At 34.0% G+C, this 14,813-nt stretch overlaps 1 protein-coding gene across 21 annotated transcripts in view; it reads left to right on the top strand.

The window, feature by feature from the left end:
• Positions 1-14,813, top strand: part of LOC145279820 (otoferlin-like) — a 1,618,966-nt gene that overhangs the window by 1,379,650 nt on the left and 224,503 nt on the right. The gene's annotated exons all lie outside the window — the stretch shown is intronic.

The raw sequence follows: 14,813 nt of genomic DNA on the forward strand, positions 1-14,813 counted from the left end.
AAAGAAGGTAAGAAATTCATATATATTATAAATTAGTGAAAAGAAGAAACAAGCTGACAAAAACTTAATCAACTCTCATTATAAATTTACTTCGACCCAATATGGTCTTTTCAAATGAGTATGTTGGATAAGAGTTGTCGCCAGACTTAAAAATAAATAAATAAACACGTGCAGGGAAAGGAAGATGTAGGTGCGAGAGAGTAAGGAGCATAAACAAAAATCAGTGCAATGTCACCATTGGGACGAAATGTCAACGCTCACCTATACGCGCCAGTAGAATGCATTAGACTATCTGACCTATAAAAATCAAATGGATTAAAAAAAGACCATGGCGCTAATTGTCTCTAATTTTCATACAATGAAGTTTATTAACACTATTCAATTGTGAAACCTCTGGTTATTCATTCACGTACAAAACGATTCTTAATCGAATGAAAATCCAGAAGCTTCATCGGATCTTTACCGTCCCTAATTAACTGTCTCCCCATGAGGGCAGAATGTGATACAATAACGGTTTTTAAAATCGAGCTCCCAAAAACATGCAGTCTGGATTGAGATAAAATAATAATTACTACAGTCTTAAAGGATATTTCCTTCGCCGGCACAGAGCAGAATAGTATTAAAACAGACACTACACATTGAAAAGTCTATTTCAGAAAAATACAAAAAATAATTAGGCACTAGGTCATTCAAAAGTGATCGGGATGGGTTATGGTTATCCTTAATACTGTACCATATATATATTTTTATCATATTCCTAGCTAGAATCTTCAATCACCATAAAGCTACTTACACTTACGCGGTCGTCCTACTTAAGATTCACAAATCGATTTGATTTTTATGCATTTTGATGTTTACAGCTAGTTTGCTTTTTCATATTCACGTGTAGTGGTTCATGACGAGTGTGTTATGAAAAGGGACAGACACCAGAAAGTAAGAAAGCAAAACTAGATAAGTTTGAAGATGACACTAGGAAAAGGCTAGATTCGAACCCAGTAGGCACGTGTTAAAAGATGAGGAATGCAGAACGATTGGCATTGTTCTCGCATAATGATTAAAAATAAGTCAGATATTGAACAATTAAAATTGTAGAATTCTTTGTTTGCCAAAAGTGTGTTTGGGCAGACATATGTAAAATGCACGTGAAATTTATTCACGTAGAATAGCCGCACTCTGACGTCATAAAGAAAGGAGATTTTCAATATATTGAGACAGGGTTCTAAGTTAGGGAAACAAGCTGAATCACAGACAGTGGTAGAGTCAGTTAGAGACAGCGACTCAGTTGATCTGATGCCTTGTAGTCGAAAAGACTCGATCCCTGACATCATCAATCAGACGAACTGATGAATAAAGAAATCATCAAATATTTATCAACTGTTGTCTTCGTCTGTCGACATTCCACCAACTGAAAAGGTAAATATGTTTTGTTCATCATCTCTTAAACTTTGTATAACCCTCCTCCAAGTAATGTGCCTCCTCCATCATAAATAAAGTATCTCCCCCTTCTCTGTGTTAACAAAAACTGTTGCAGAAATGTCCCAGCTCCGTAATAATAATATGAAGTCCACAAAAATCGTCACGTGTGTGTAATCTATATAAATATCGTCATCCTTGTTCTGAGTCCCCCGTTATATGTGTCTCCAATATGACCCCTACTATTCAACATGTAGTTCTTCCTGGTGAGTATTTGAGGTATTCACCCAATGTCGGGCATTCCACCTGCGACTTAAAGTTGAAGTTTATGGGGAATACACATTCACATGCAGTCTCCAATTAGAGGAAATAACATACAGCACCAACGTATCTAATTAGAACTCATTTTTGTACTAACCAGAATCTACTTCGTTTATCTAACTAAAATAATGAGTCAACGTCATATATTCGAGCTTAGTTTCCCATTATTCGACCTCAAAGAATTCCATGATAATAGCGACGATAAAAGACCAGCATTTAGAAAGGCAGGAAGGCCATCCGAGAATAAGTTTTAATGTCGATTCCAAAATGTTTCCCTATTCTCCTCAATACTGGTAGAACATAGTTATTCCATGTATTTCTACCAACATTTTCTTTAATTTACAATTTGGAGCGATTATTAGGAGTCCTCATGCAGGGTTTCTTGTCTGCTATTTTTTCACACTAGGTTTATTTTGAACTAAAACAAAAATGCTTTAAATTAGTTTCAACACCAAATAGGCTTATCCATATAGGTAGAAGAGTAATTTATGCAAGCCTTTTTAATGACATAGATATGTTGCATGTTTGTTTTATTTTTTTCTAGCTATTTCTTTTCTTTAAATTATAGTAACAAATACCCGGATCTCCTTTTTAGGAAATGGGGTACGTTGGAATGTAGATATTTATTTTTGAATGCGACAAACTTCTACATGTTTTTATTTCATCCCGGAAGTTGATAAACTTATTGTGAGATTTTCATCTATATCTATATCACTTGTGTTCAAAGTGAAAAAAAAAAATGAAATAAAACAATAATTATTTCAGAAGAAACCAATAACCAAAAATCGAGTGTCAATATAGAAAAAAAAACAACTGGTTCAGAGCATTGTAAATCTTTAAATAACCAACTACAAACTCCCTGAAAGACGACAAAGAGACGATTGGCAAATACGCGCGAAATGCTTTACTAAGGAAAATAGGCAAGTGAACTCTAGAAAGGAAACTTTGTTTACCATAACTGACCAATAAGAAAATATAAATTGTACTCGGGCAGTCAATGCGAAATCTGAGAATTCTGGGCCAATCTGTGGTTCTGTGGCCCTTTAATCTTATGTTGTAAATGAACAACTTCTAACAAATAAATATATTGTTTTTTTTTATTTTATTTTTGTTGTTGTTTTCTGTCCAAAAAAATACAAAGAATTGTTTCTGGAATCGGGAATTGGGATCAATTTTTCCCAATTCTGATACCACAAAGCGTTACAATTTTCCCATTGTTGAGTCCGATTTATCGTCCCAACACTAATATATACTAGAATTTTAAAGATGTTGACTTACACCGAGTGCTTTATGACAAATTAATGGTCGGCTATGGTTAGATTTCTAGTGATTATTTGCATTAAATATCATTCCACATTAATTGTGACGAGCGTATATCATAATACTGAATTCTTATCATAAAGGTCAATATAAAATTTCAGCCAGATCGGCTCAGTACTTTACGAGAACCAAGTACAGCGGACATGCAGATACAATATATAAGACAATAATTTGTATTAAAGCTTGCAATACATTTAGAAACACGTGACTATATTTCGTCCCTATAAAGATTTCCGAGTAAATTGAAGCTGTACTTTACAAAAACGAGTAAAAGATATTAGGTAAAGCAAAGTTTAAAAAAAAAAAAGGGATGAAAATCTGAACGAAAAAGACAAAAAAAAAAAGACAAACAGTAAAGTTTATATATTCTTTTGTGATATATTAAATTATAAAAAAAAAAAATGAAGAAAGTGGTTAGATTTATGAGTCCACGCAGAGTTGGCTAGACACGATATAGTATTTTGTTTTGGCTGTAAATTCCGACTTACAGAGAACTGGAATTTAAGTATATGAAAACAATTCCATTTGTAGGTTGTTTTCGTTTATGCTGCTTAAAGAAAAATGCTTGGAAAGAAATAAAAAATGTTCTTTTGAATTTTGAGTTCTGAACAAAGTACCATAGAATCGGGTTTTGAATGTAAAAGACATTTTGGAATGAGATGACGAGGAATTTTTGGTGCCATACTAAAGAAAAAAAACAGGGAGAGAGACAGGATTGAAAACAGTGAAACCCACGAGTGACTGCGTTTCAATTAGTTCAGTGAGTTCTCTTTTGTGCTTGAATACTAAACTGACTGCCTGGAAATTGTGACAGCCCAACATCTACATCGGCAAGTATGGCTCTTATTCGAGCGTGGATGATTGTTGCACGCTTTCTATTTGTAAGCAACGTTAATGATGTACCGTTGTTTACAGGCGAATAAAAATAAATAGACAAAGGGACTCGTTGTTTCTATATCATCTGTTTCTTTTGATTCACGGTTTACTACACGACTCGTCTCTAAAGGTGAGCTTCCCACTCATCTAAAAGCCAAGGAAGATATACCTTTTTTGGAGACTAAGTTCGGACCATTATGAAAACTATTTGAAATTATGAATACTAGGGCAACGATCAAACAGGATCCAAAGAACATCGAGTCCCATGAGCAGAAAACAGGATCTTGGAGTGGACTCCTTAAACATGGGTCATATAGTAAGCCTCCCCACGTACAATTACGAAACAACCACTGAAGGCCAGAAGGAAACAATTTCAAATTTAATTGAGATTATATTTTTAGGCTATATAGTGTTTATAAAATCGACGGTACAGCATCGGAATTATGTTGTACATGTGTAAATGAAGAGTTTTGTTTTATGTATGTAGATATAGCACTCTATAATTTGCTTTGTGGTACGTTTCCTTTTTTATTTAGTCTTTAGTTTGTGTTGATCATACTTATTTACCTGCATTGGGTCTGTTATATACGGTTAACTCAAATCGTCGTTATCATCATCATCATCATCATATACTATGAATCCGAAGATTCTATTCTCGGTAATTTCCTCGATAATTTTCTAGTCAATAGAAAAACATGTGGTACTTGCGGCAGTGTCCGCGTTAAAGTTGCCAACATCCTAAGCGAAAGTGATTCTATGAAACGAACTCAGTTCGAACTTGGAGCATTCAGGTTGTCAGTCCGTGTGGTTAATTACTTTCTCATCGTCACCTCCCTGAAATAAAAGGGGCCAACATTTTCTAGGAGGCTAACAAGGTTCACCGTGTCGTTGGCTATTAAAGAGGTCTGTTCTGATCATGACGCGCATATATTTCTTCCGAGTTCCATGGATTTTATATTTGTTTGCCAACCTTAGGTTATGATTTTTCTTTACCTATAATCCTATCACACAAATGATGTTTTTTTCTACAACCTAAGAATAATTTACTAAAAATAAAATTAAACAAAAAGAAAAAAAAACTTAATACGGACCTTATATGGTTGAAAGTTTCCACATTAATTTCTTTAAGGTAAATAAATTATTTATTTCAAAGAAAAAAACAATACCATTTTTGGATATCTTAAATTTCTGATACCTCAAAAGTGCCAATACAGTAGAACCCCGGGATATGGCATTAACAAAATACGGTACAGTATACATCTATATATCTATAAAAGCGAACGTGTCTGTGTGTGTACATTTCCCTACACAATAACTGTCAATTTTTAGTCTACTGACTCGAATTTTGATATACAGGGTACTGAATTTTGGAAAATCTTTGTGGTCCGTTTTCGGCCAGAAATTTAGCTGTTAAGGGGGTCAAAGTTCAACGATTTAACTTTTGATAACAATTTTGGGTCTAAACACTTGAAATTTTAGATATAGGTTCCTTGGACATGGATCTAACTTAATAACTTGATCTGAGCCCAAAAACAATAAATTTTAAGGGGTCATAAAGGGGGTAAAAGTTTAAAAAAATTGATTTCTACCAAATTACTCAGACAATTTCTGGTCAAAATATTTGAAATTTTACATGAAGGGTATTCAGAGATAGGGCAAGCTTTTTCATCGGTTTGGATCGAAAATTTTTAGTTACCAATATATAAATGTACGTATATATGTATGTTTGCATGTCTGCCTAAAACTTTCGACAGAGGCGACGGATTTTACCACGATCAGTATCGTTTTAAAGTTCGACCTTTCAGACGCAAATATCGAAAAATTGGCTAAAAATATTAATATCTTTACCTTTAACTAGGCACTTTTCTACAGGGGGGTCGCTTTTTTCGCCGATATTTTTTAAAGTTATCCTCTCCTTTAGATTGTCTAGCCTTAATTTAAACATAACTCGCTTAAGGTTTGGCGGTGGGCGTAACCGCAAAGACGTCAGGTTCCCCCCCCCGTTCTTTTCCTCCTTCTCGGTACGGGTTCGAGCCTATCTTCCTACTAACATTTTTTTTTTTGCTCAACATACACATCCAAACACCCGGGCAACGCCGGGCTGAAATGCTAGTATGTATATAATCAAATAATATTATAAATAACACTGTAAGGCGGGGCAAATACCGTAACCAGGGACCGGAAACACATCGTATTCCACATCGTAACCACAAAAAAATATATATCTTACAGCCACCGTATCCCGGTGTTCTAATGTATTATTTTATTAACCAAACCACCTAAACCACTTGTGGCTCAAGAAAAGAAAAGTTGGTTAGTTTATTTATTTAAGGCAATTAAATAAATTTTAAAGAAAAATATATATATATCGTTTCTGTCTTTCTTAAATTTTTATTAATGTTTAACTATGTTGAAATAACAGTGTACTATTATAGACATTGCTAGATATTTCCAATTCAGAACGATGATTAGTATTTGTTTTACTGCCTTATGATGCGCAAACCAAGAGTTTTCGAACCCCTAGATATATATAGAACATATTCCAGAACTTACACCAATTTTCCAAACAGCTTGTACAGAAAGAAGTATAAAACCAAATTTTACGGTCTATATTCAACTTGTTATGTCGTTTCTGCTTTTATTGTTATTGTCTGCAGTTGTGTCATGTGTTATTTTTGTCTGTTCATTTAATTAACACTGCATTGTACAAACTAGCATGGTTGTAAAATATCTTGTAACAACAATTCACTGGTCATTTCTTTATTAAACCCTGCACAGGTGTTACATGCCTGAGCACTTGTTAGAAATAAGAACGAAAAGCGCTAATAGAACAATTGAATTTCAATTACCACCAATATTATCTGGTTAATTGCCGTGTCGCAATTAGTAACATATCCAAAAATTGCTAACAATGATAAAGTAAAAAAAAAAAATTATTATTAATGAACATAGTGTTCTAAAAAAATGTAAGCTATACTTAAATAATGAACGGATTTCAAATTTTGAGTTATTTCCTTTGTTTAAATTACATTTCCAAATATAATAATGGCGGATCAATGGATCACAAGTTTAAATTAACACAAAAACTAAGTAGATAACAAAGTTTTAATGAAAATTTAATTTTGTGATTTACATTTGTCGTTCTTATTCCAAACATGTACCGTTTCTTGTGCTGCTGTTGTCTTTTATAGCAACATCTCGGGATAGCATGTTTTTTTGGTTTTATTTATTAAGGAGCCACGACTTATCAAGGCCAGAGGCCACTTAAGGGTTAATGACTGCACAGTGATCAAACGGAACATGTCGTAGTAATCGTTAGTGGTGGAAATTTGGTAAATTGGATTACTTAAACGGACGGCTCATCAAGAATTTGTTCACGTTGGACTTGAAGAAAACCATCTTGTCAGTTGGAAAGCTGGAAAACGCCGAGTTCCACAGGCGAGCAATTCTAAGAAGGAAGCGTTGTTCATGGAATCTATGTTTATGTTTAGGCACAAATAAACAGTGGAAAAAATTATCGATAGTGGTTTCAGCTAGATAAGTGTTTTTCGTAAAAGTCAGAACAGGGTAGGGCATAGATCGGAGCTCAGACAAGCACTTGCCATGAAAATAACGTTAAAGCAAATACAGGCTCGCAACGTCTCTTCTGTAGGAAAGAGAAATGGGCATTTCTTACTAGGCTACGATGTCTATTTTGAATTGATTTTTGTCAATGCAGGATAAGATGCTTCTAGCAGCTCCTGCCAAGATGTGGCAACAATACTCCATCCTTAGACGTAATTGGCTCTTATACAGGTAGAGAATTACATCAGCATCAAAACATCTACTGGAACGATAGAACGATCCCACCAATAGTTATTGTTGTGCACATATCTCGAAAACATTTTAACTGAAAAAGAATAGTAAATGATAATAATCTGGATACTTTTATGATGGTTAAGTTAAGAGCGTGTTTTACACGACGACTTTATTCGTACTCATTAACGATACGAAACGGTTTGTGTCACTTTTCAGAGTTTGATTTGAAAAACCTAGCAAGGTGATGGTTTCATATTTTAATAATAACAGAAATAAAATCTATATATCTATCAAAGTGCAAATGTGTGTGAGGACACTTCTCAACTTATATACACAACGAATTTTGGATCTAAACACTTAAAAGTTGGTATATAGAATATTTACATTAGTGGAAAATTTTTAATTGGTTTTCCTCCGGGGGTAAAATAAACAAAAACAAAGAAAACGGGATGCTAAAGGGTCAAAATTGAAAATTTGGTACGTGGAGGTCGTCAACTGTTTCACGACTGCGCATGCATGAATCTTTCACGTTACAGATTAATTACGTTAAGAATAAGTATATTTAAAAACAAATTTTAAGGATCATGTCAGGCTGGCCTAATGGTTATGATGCTTGACTCGCTGCGTTTAGATTTTTGTTTCGATCTCAGCTCGAGTATTTTTTCTTACTTACGAAAACCAGCCTCCTAATGAATGTATGTGTGTGCGTGTGTGTGTGAGAGAGAGAGAGAAATTTGGTATATAGGGCATTCGGACGCGTGAAAAACTGTTCAATCAGTTTTCATTCGCAAAAGGCTGCTAAAGTGTCAAAAGTGAAAGATTAGTACGTGTGGTATCATCAGATTTTTATCTCTTTGTCAACTGTTTCACGAATGTGCATGCGAAAATCATTCATCTAGTAAACTCCTTATGTTAAGAATAAGTAGGTTTGAAAACACTTCTTACAATTGTGGCAAACTGGTCTAATGGTTACCGTACTTTACTCTCTGTGTTTAAGTTTTGGTTTCAATTTCACCTCGAGTATTTTTTGTATTTACAAGAATTGAACTGTTCAGAACAAAACAGGATACTCGCATGCCTATGTGTCAGTTTCTTTCAATTTTTTTTTAATTCGTTTTTATTTTTTTATAAGAAATTAAACGTTACGTTTATGACCTCATGTATTTCTGTTTATAATAAATAAAAAATTTGCATGAATTAAAATATAATATTTATGTATACTTGAGGACCGGGCAACGCCAAGCAACTATACAATAATGTACAATAATATCATATAGGTACGTACTCGTACGGCCACCTCTTTTTTTAAAGATTGAAACGCCCGGTCGCCAAAGATGTAAAGAAAATATTAAAACAGAAAACATATGATGTCGTTGTTGTGTTGAACGTGAAACTCGAACTAAAATACACTAAGGTTTATGATCACAGTGCAGTATCTTTTCAGTTCATTGGTGGTACAATGGGATCTCCATTTGCGCCAGACGTACACAGAAGAAATATGTCAAAAAGCCTTTCCAAGTTTCGGAAATAGCCTCCCATAACAATATAAGGAAATTACACTCATGAGATTATTGAAATAAATGTTTCAGTTTGAATAAAGGTGGTAATATAATATCGTGGTGTCTGTGTTTGTGTCGTACTTCCAGCAGATGGAAATATATCAAGCTCTTGCAAAGGTTTTGGATATAGTAATAAGACAAAGATATACAATAGATGAAGTATATGCTTGTGGAATTTCCACGGGTCTCCTCATCATCATCAACAACAGCAACAATAACATCAACAATATTAAGTCGAGAAAAATCGACTTAATATACCTTTTTGTTTTGAAGACACTGGCCAATAATTGGTCCAAATAACCGTCAAAAGTGATTTTGTCCCGCTCTTCTGTTAATAAACATATTCCGGTCAAATGTAGACGCGGAAACCCGGCTAAACAGTTAACAAAATTTATGTTATTTGTTTATTCATTTCTATATACACGATTGATATCTAAACTCATGAACCGATCAGCATGAACTTTAAAATGTAGCATAAGAGGCCGTAATGTGAACTATATATAGATTCATACAAACAAATTTTAAAAAGGGGTTTAGAATCGCATTTTTTAGAATGGAAATCATATACTGATCTTGTATGAAAATAAGGATTTTAGATAGGTTTATCACTGCAGCTGGATTTTTATATATAAAATATAAAAGTGGTGCAAAAGTTGTTTTCGAACTTCATTTTACCCGTCCTAGGACAGTTATTTATTTATTTATTTTTTTTTTTTTTACTTTTATACCTGTGCTAACAGATGTACTTAGCGTTGCCCGGTAATAAACATAACGTTAAATTACTTTTAAAAAATAAAGTAAAAAAAACACCTGAGACATGCATGCGAGTATTATGTTTTTTCTAAATAGTTCACTTCTTGTAAGTAAAAAAAAAATACTTGAGGTGAAACCGAAGCCTAAACACAGTAACTCAAATACTATACCAATTAGGTCACATTATCACAATTTTTTAAAACTGTTTTCAAACTTACTTATTCTTAACATAAGTCATCTGCCATGTGGACGCTTCGCGCCTGCGCAGTCGTGTAACAGTTGACAAACAGATAAAAATCCGATGCCCCCCCCCAGCACCAATTTTTCAATTTATACTCTTTAACAGCCATTTTTTTAGAATGAAAACCGATCAGGAAGTTTTCCACATGTATAAATACCCTATATACCAATTTTCAAGTTTTTAGATAAAAAATATAGGTTTAGAGTTATCTTCACACACACATTCTCACTTTTATAACTATATAGATAGATTATATTTCTCAGTCTGTCAGTTCGTCCGTTCCACTTTTTGTCGGTAACTATTAGGCCGAAATTTAGTATATGTCTTTGTCATGATGGAGTGAAACGAACTAAGTATTATGGTATCCATTCGACGCACAGTTAGGAATTAATAGAGGTTAATGTTAGTATTTAATACAAAAATGAGCACAACTTCAAGCATATTTAACCATCAATCTGGCATGAAGCACTCACCAAGTTAACGGGCTATAACTTTTGCCCGTTTTTTAAGTATAAGAGTATATTGATGATTCGGTTATTGGATTCAGGATTAAATAACACGAAAACAGACAAATGAAACAATTGTATTATATATAAGATTTTCACAAATCCTCGATAAGTTTATGCCGTGTAAAGATCTACATAATACGAGGAAGAACAAGGAAATAGGAAACAAAATTTCATTTTCTTGGCGAAAATACAGCAAACTTTCTCTACAATCATTCGGCCTTGTTCAAAGCCTAGTAAATATATCTGTAGGCTGACCTCTAAATCATTCCCGGGTTAAAATACTTAGCACGGAGGCTAGAGGTCAGTGTTTGATCTGCCCAACAACTTACTCCGTCCTTATTTTCAAATATCCATTTTCAACAGAGGCAGCCCGGCTCTTCCAACCTTCGGAGCCATTCTTTCTTCCACCCACCCTCTCAATTAAGTAGCACTCACCTCCGACCTAAATTTTTTCCAATAAATAAATAAATATAAAAAAAAATGAAAACAAAATTTGGAAATTAGTTCAAATACTCCATTATATTTCGCTTCATTCTACGTCTGTCTACAAAGTAATGATTTTTTAAAAGTTCTTATTTAGAATTCAACCTAATTAAAGAACCCCCACAGAAACGTCCTAATGATATACGTACCAGTCACGGGAGGAAAATGACGTATTCAAAAAAATCACATTAATTCATCAACGACTTTTTTTCTTTTTTATTCACGTTCACCCCTAACAATGCATATCGCCACTTAAACGTAAAGGGTTATTATTTGGGAGCATGCCTAGGAAATATTAACAAGATGTTGGTTTACGTTATAGTTACACTTCTGCATATCAGTACAATCAAGGAAGCAGGCAACAGGAAAAGAATTCTAAAATTTAGCTGTTTGAGGGAAGAAATATTTCTGGCATTTAGGGACCTCAACAGTGAAAGGGCATGATTTTGTTGCAAAGCAGATTTGTCGGGGATATGTACGTAGAGGTGACACAAGTGCAACGAGTTCATCTGAGCACATTCCATTAAAATACTTGCAAAAAAACGCACAGGGATACAACATTGCGGCGATGGGACAGGGGTTGGAGCTTAGTTAACAAAGATCCCAGACTCTTTTTTAGCTCTTATCCAATATAGAGAGAAGGTGGGGGGGCAGAGAGAGAGAGAGAGTGGCTAGTGGTTGATGCACCAACAGAAATGTGGCAACAATACTCCATGCATGGGCGAATGGTGGCTTTGTAGAGGTACAGGATACTCTCAGGTGTGAATAGTCTTCTGGCACGATTAAGAGAACCCACTTTCTTTGCAGCAGCCTTCGCAATGACCTCTATGTATTTGTTCCAATTCATATTGCCGGTGAATGTTAAGTCGAGCAATCTGAAGGAAGAATTCTCAAGTACGGTGTTATCATGGATATCGGTGGTTGGAGAGGCTTCTTGTAATTGTTAAAGGGGAGCTGCTTAGTCATAAAGCGATTATTAATCGCTACCATTACAAGGTTGATCTAGCAAGTTTGAATTACTGCGGAATTATTGTTCTTTTTTTTTTTTTGTAAGATAACGACAGGAGATAGGCCCTTTTCTTGCTTACTTATAAAATTTGATTTTCTTAGTTAAAAATAAACTACTTCCTCATTTTACGTGAGTTTTGGAAAATGACATCTTCATTCTGTGACGGGCACACTCCCCATAAAGATTGTTCTCTACTTTTTGTATTTTTTTTTTTTTTGTTTATTTTTTGTTTTTTGTTTTCATAAAGTTGAATTCTAAATAAGAAACTGTTCTTTTAAGGGGGGTGTTTAGTTCATCAACATTTTTTAAAGGATGCTGCTCCCCACCCGCATCAAAAGAAGATTCTGCATTTACTTAATAATTTTATATTTATTACAGAAATGAAAGTTTTCGAAATTAATCAGTTAGACAGAATTTAAATTTGGCCAGGTTAACAGGCATGCGCAGACAGGTGGTATCACTGTATCAGAGCTCTTCACTACGGCTTAACTAGCACCCATCCTAATACCGAGATCGAACCTTTAACTCTCTAGTTTATGATTGGTAGGTGTCACCACTGAACCACGAGACTGCCACTCGTTAATGATATCTACAATGTTTTTATATAAATATTGACCGCCACTTTTAAAATGTCCCATTTGTTTATACAGAAATCGCTTTGCATTACACAAAGTAAGGAGTAGGAGATATCAATTGACGGCAATTCTCTACACGAGTGGACTATATATACACTAGCAGGCCGCTCGGCATTTCCCGAGCGTAATATACGCATAAATATGATATTTTACTTGATGTATATTACGTATTTATTATATTATATTGGGCCCAACATATAGTAATAATTTAAAAAGTTAAAAAAAAAAAAAAATGACTCGTACGCCACCACCAAAAATCGAAACCAAAACGTTCAGCTTACGATTTACTGTTTCCTTTAACGTTAATGCCTAAACTATGTAAACATGTTTGCGACAGGGCTTAAAATTAAAACATAACACAAAAGCTATTACGTTACGCATGCATATTCGTAATGGCCTTCACTTGGCAAATTATATATTTTTTTCAAATTTTCACTTTTTCACCGATTTTCCCCAGCTAAAACTCAAGTATAAAGTTCCGCATGGGTTCAAATACACTATATATCAAGTTTCATGTCTGTAGATCAAAAACTGACAGGAGTTTGGTAGGCAACAATTTTAAACAAATGTATATTCGCATGCATAAATATATATAGAAAGAGGTTAGTGTTTACTATAACCTTTTTAAACAAATACTACGTATAAATCATCTAGAATATCTGAATGAATACAATAACACGTACTGACTATCCCATAAGAAAACAGAATAAGCTAATAGGGATTTGATTAAAATGAATGTTTAAAAGAATATGTGAATTGGCTAGATCTTTTGCTAGTGAATGCAATTCCACGACCCATATATAACAAACTTGTATTTTCTTTTTAAGTAAATAGAAAAAAAGTGTTTTTAATATGAATATCAATACACACAAAAAACAAAACAATTTATAGGAACACTTTGACACTGTCAAACACCGTATACTTCGTTGGTTTATAGAAAAGATATTGCATTAAACGCCAGTTTCATTCGCCAGTATGTCCAATCCAAGAAAGAGAACATATTTAATATATATATATATATATATATATATATATACGTGCGTATGTGTGTGTGTGTTGCAATGATATTTAAGCTACATTAAGATCTTTGAGAGAAAGAAAATAAATACAAGATTCAAATTCAGCCATGTTGCCAAGTTATCTCCCTTTAGAAGATTGTAACATTATCTGGACACCCCTACTTGTTTTAACAAATCCATAAAATGTGTATTTATAGCGCATTTAAAAACGCGATTGTCATGACGGCCTAGTGGTAAGACAGGATCCATAATACCGATCCGGGGTTGGTTCAAATTGTGCGACCAGCAGCACAGTTACGTCAGCTATACTAATAGGTGTAAGATAACAGGAGATTTTATATATATATATATATATATATATATATATATATATATATATGTGTGTGTGTGTGTGTGTGTGTGTATGTGAAAATGTGTGTGTGTCTAACATTTCCCTACGCAATAACTATCAATTTTTAGTCTACAGACTCGAAATTTGATATACAGGGTACTGAGATTTGGGAAAATCGATGTGACCGGATTTCGGCCAGAAATTAGGCGATTAAGGGGTCAAAGTTCAACGATTTGACCTTTGAGAACTCTACTAAACTCCTCCAACAATTTTGGGTCTACGCACTTGAAATTTTAGATATAGGTTCCTTGGACACGGATCTAACTTAATAACTTGATTTCAGCCCAAAACAATAAAATTTAAGGAGTCATAATAGGGGTCAAAGTTTTTAAAAAATTGACCTCTGCGGTCCAAATTACTCAGACAATTTCTGATCTAAATATTTGAAATTTTATATAAAGGGTATTCAGAGATAGGGTAAGCTTTTTTATCAGTTCGGGTCGAAAATTTTTAGTTACCAATATATAAATGTATGTATGTATGTCC

This window comes from Euprymna scolopes, chromosome 7 (genome assembly GCF_053919585.1).
Source record: "Euprymna scolopes isolate OS-2025 chromosome 7, ASM5391958v1, whole genome shotgun sequence".
Classification (NCBI taxonomy): domain Eukaryota; kingdom Metazoa; phylum Mollusca; class Cephalopoda; order Sepiida; family Sepiolidae; genus Euprymna; species Euprymna scolopes.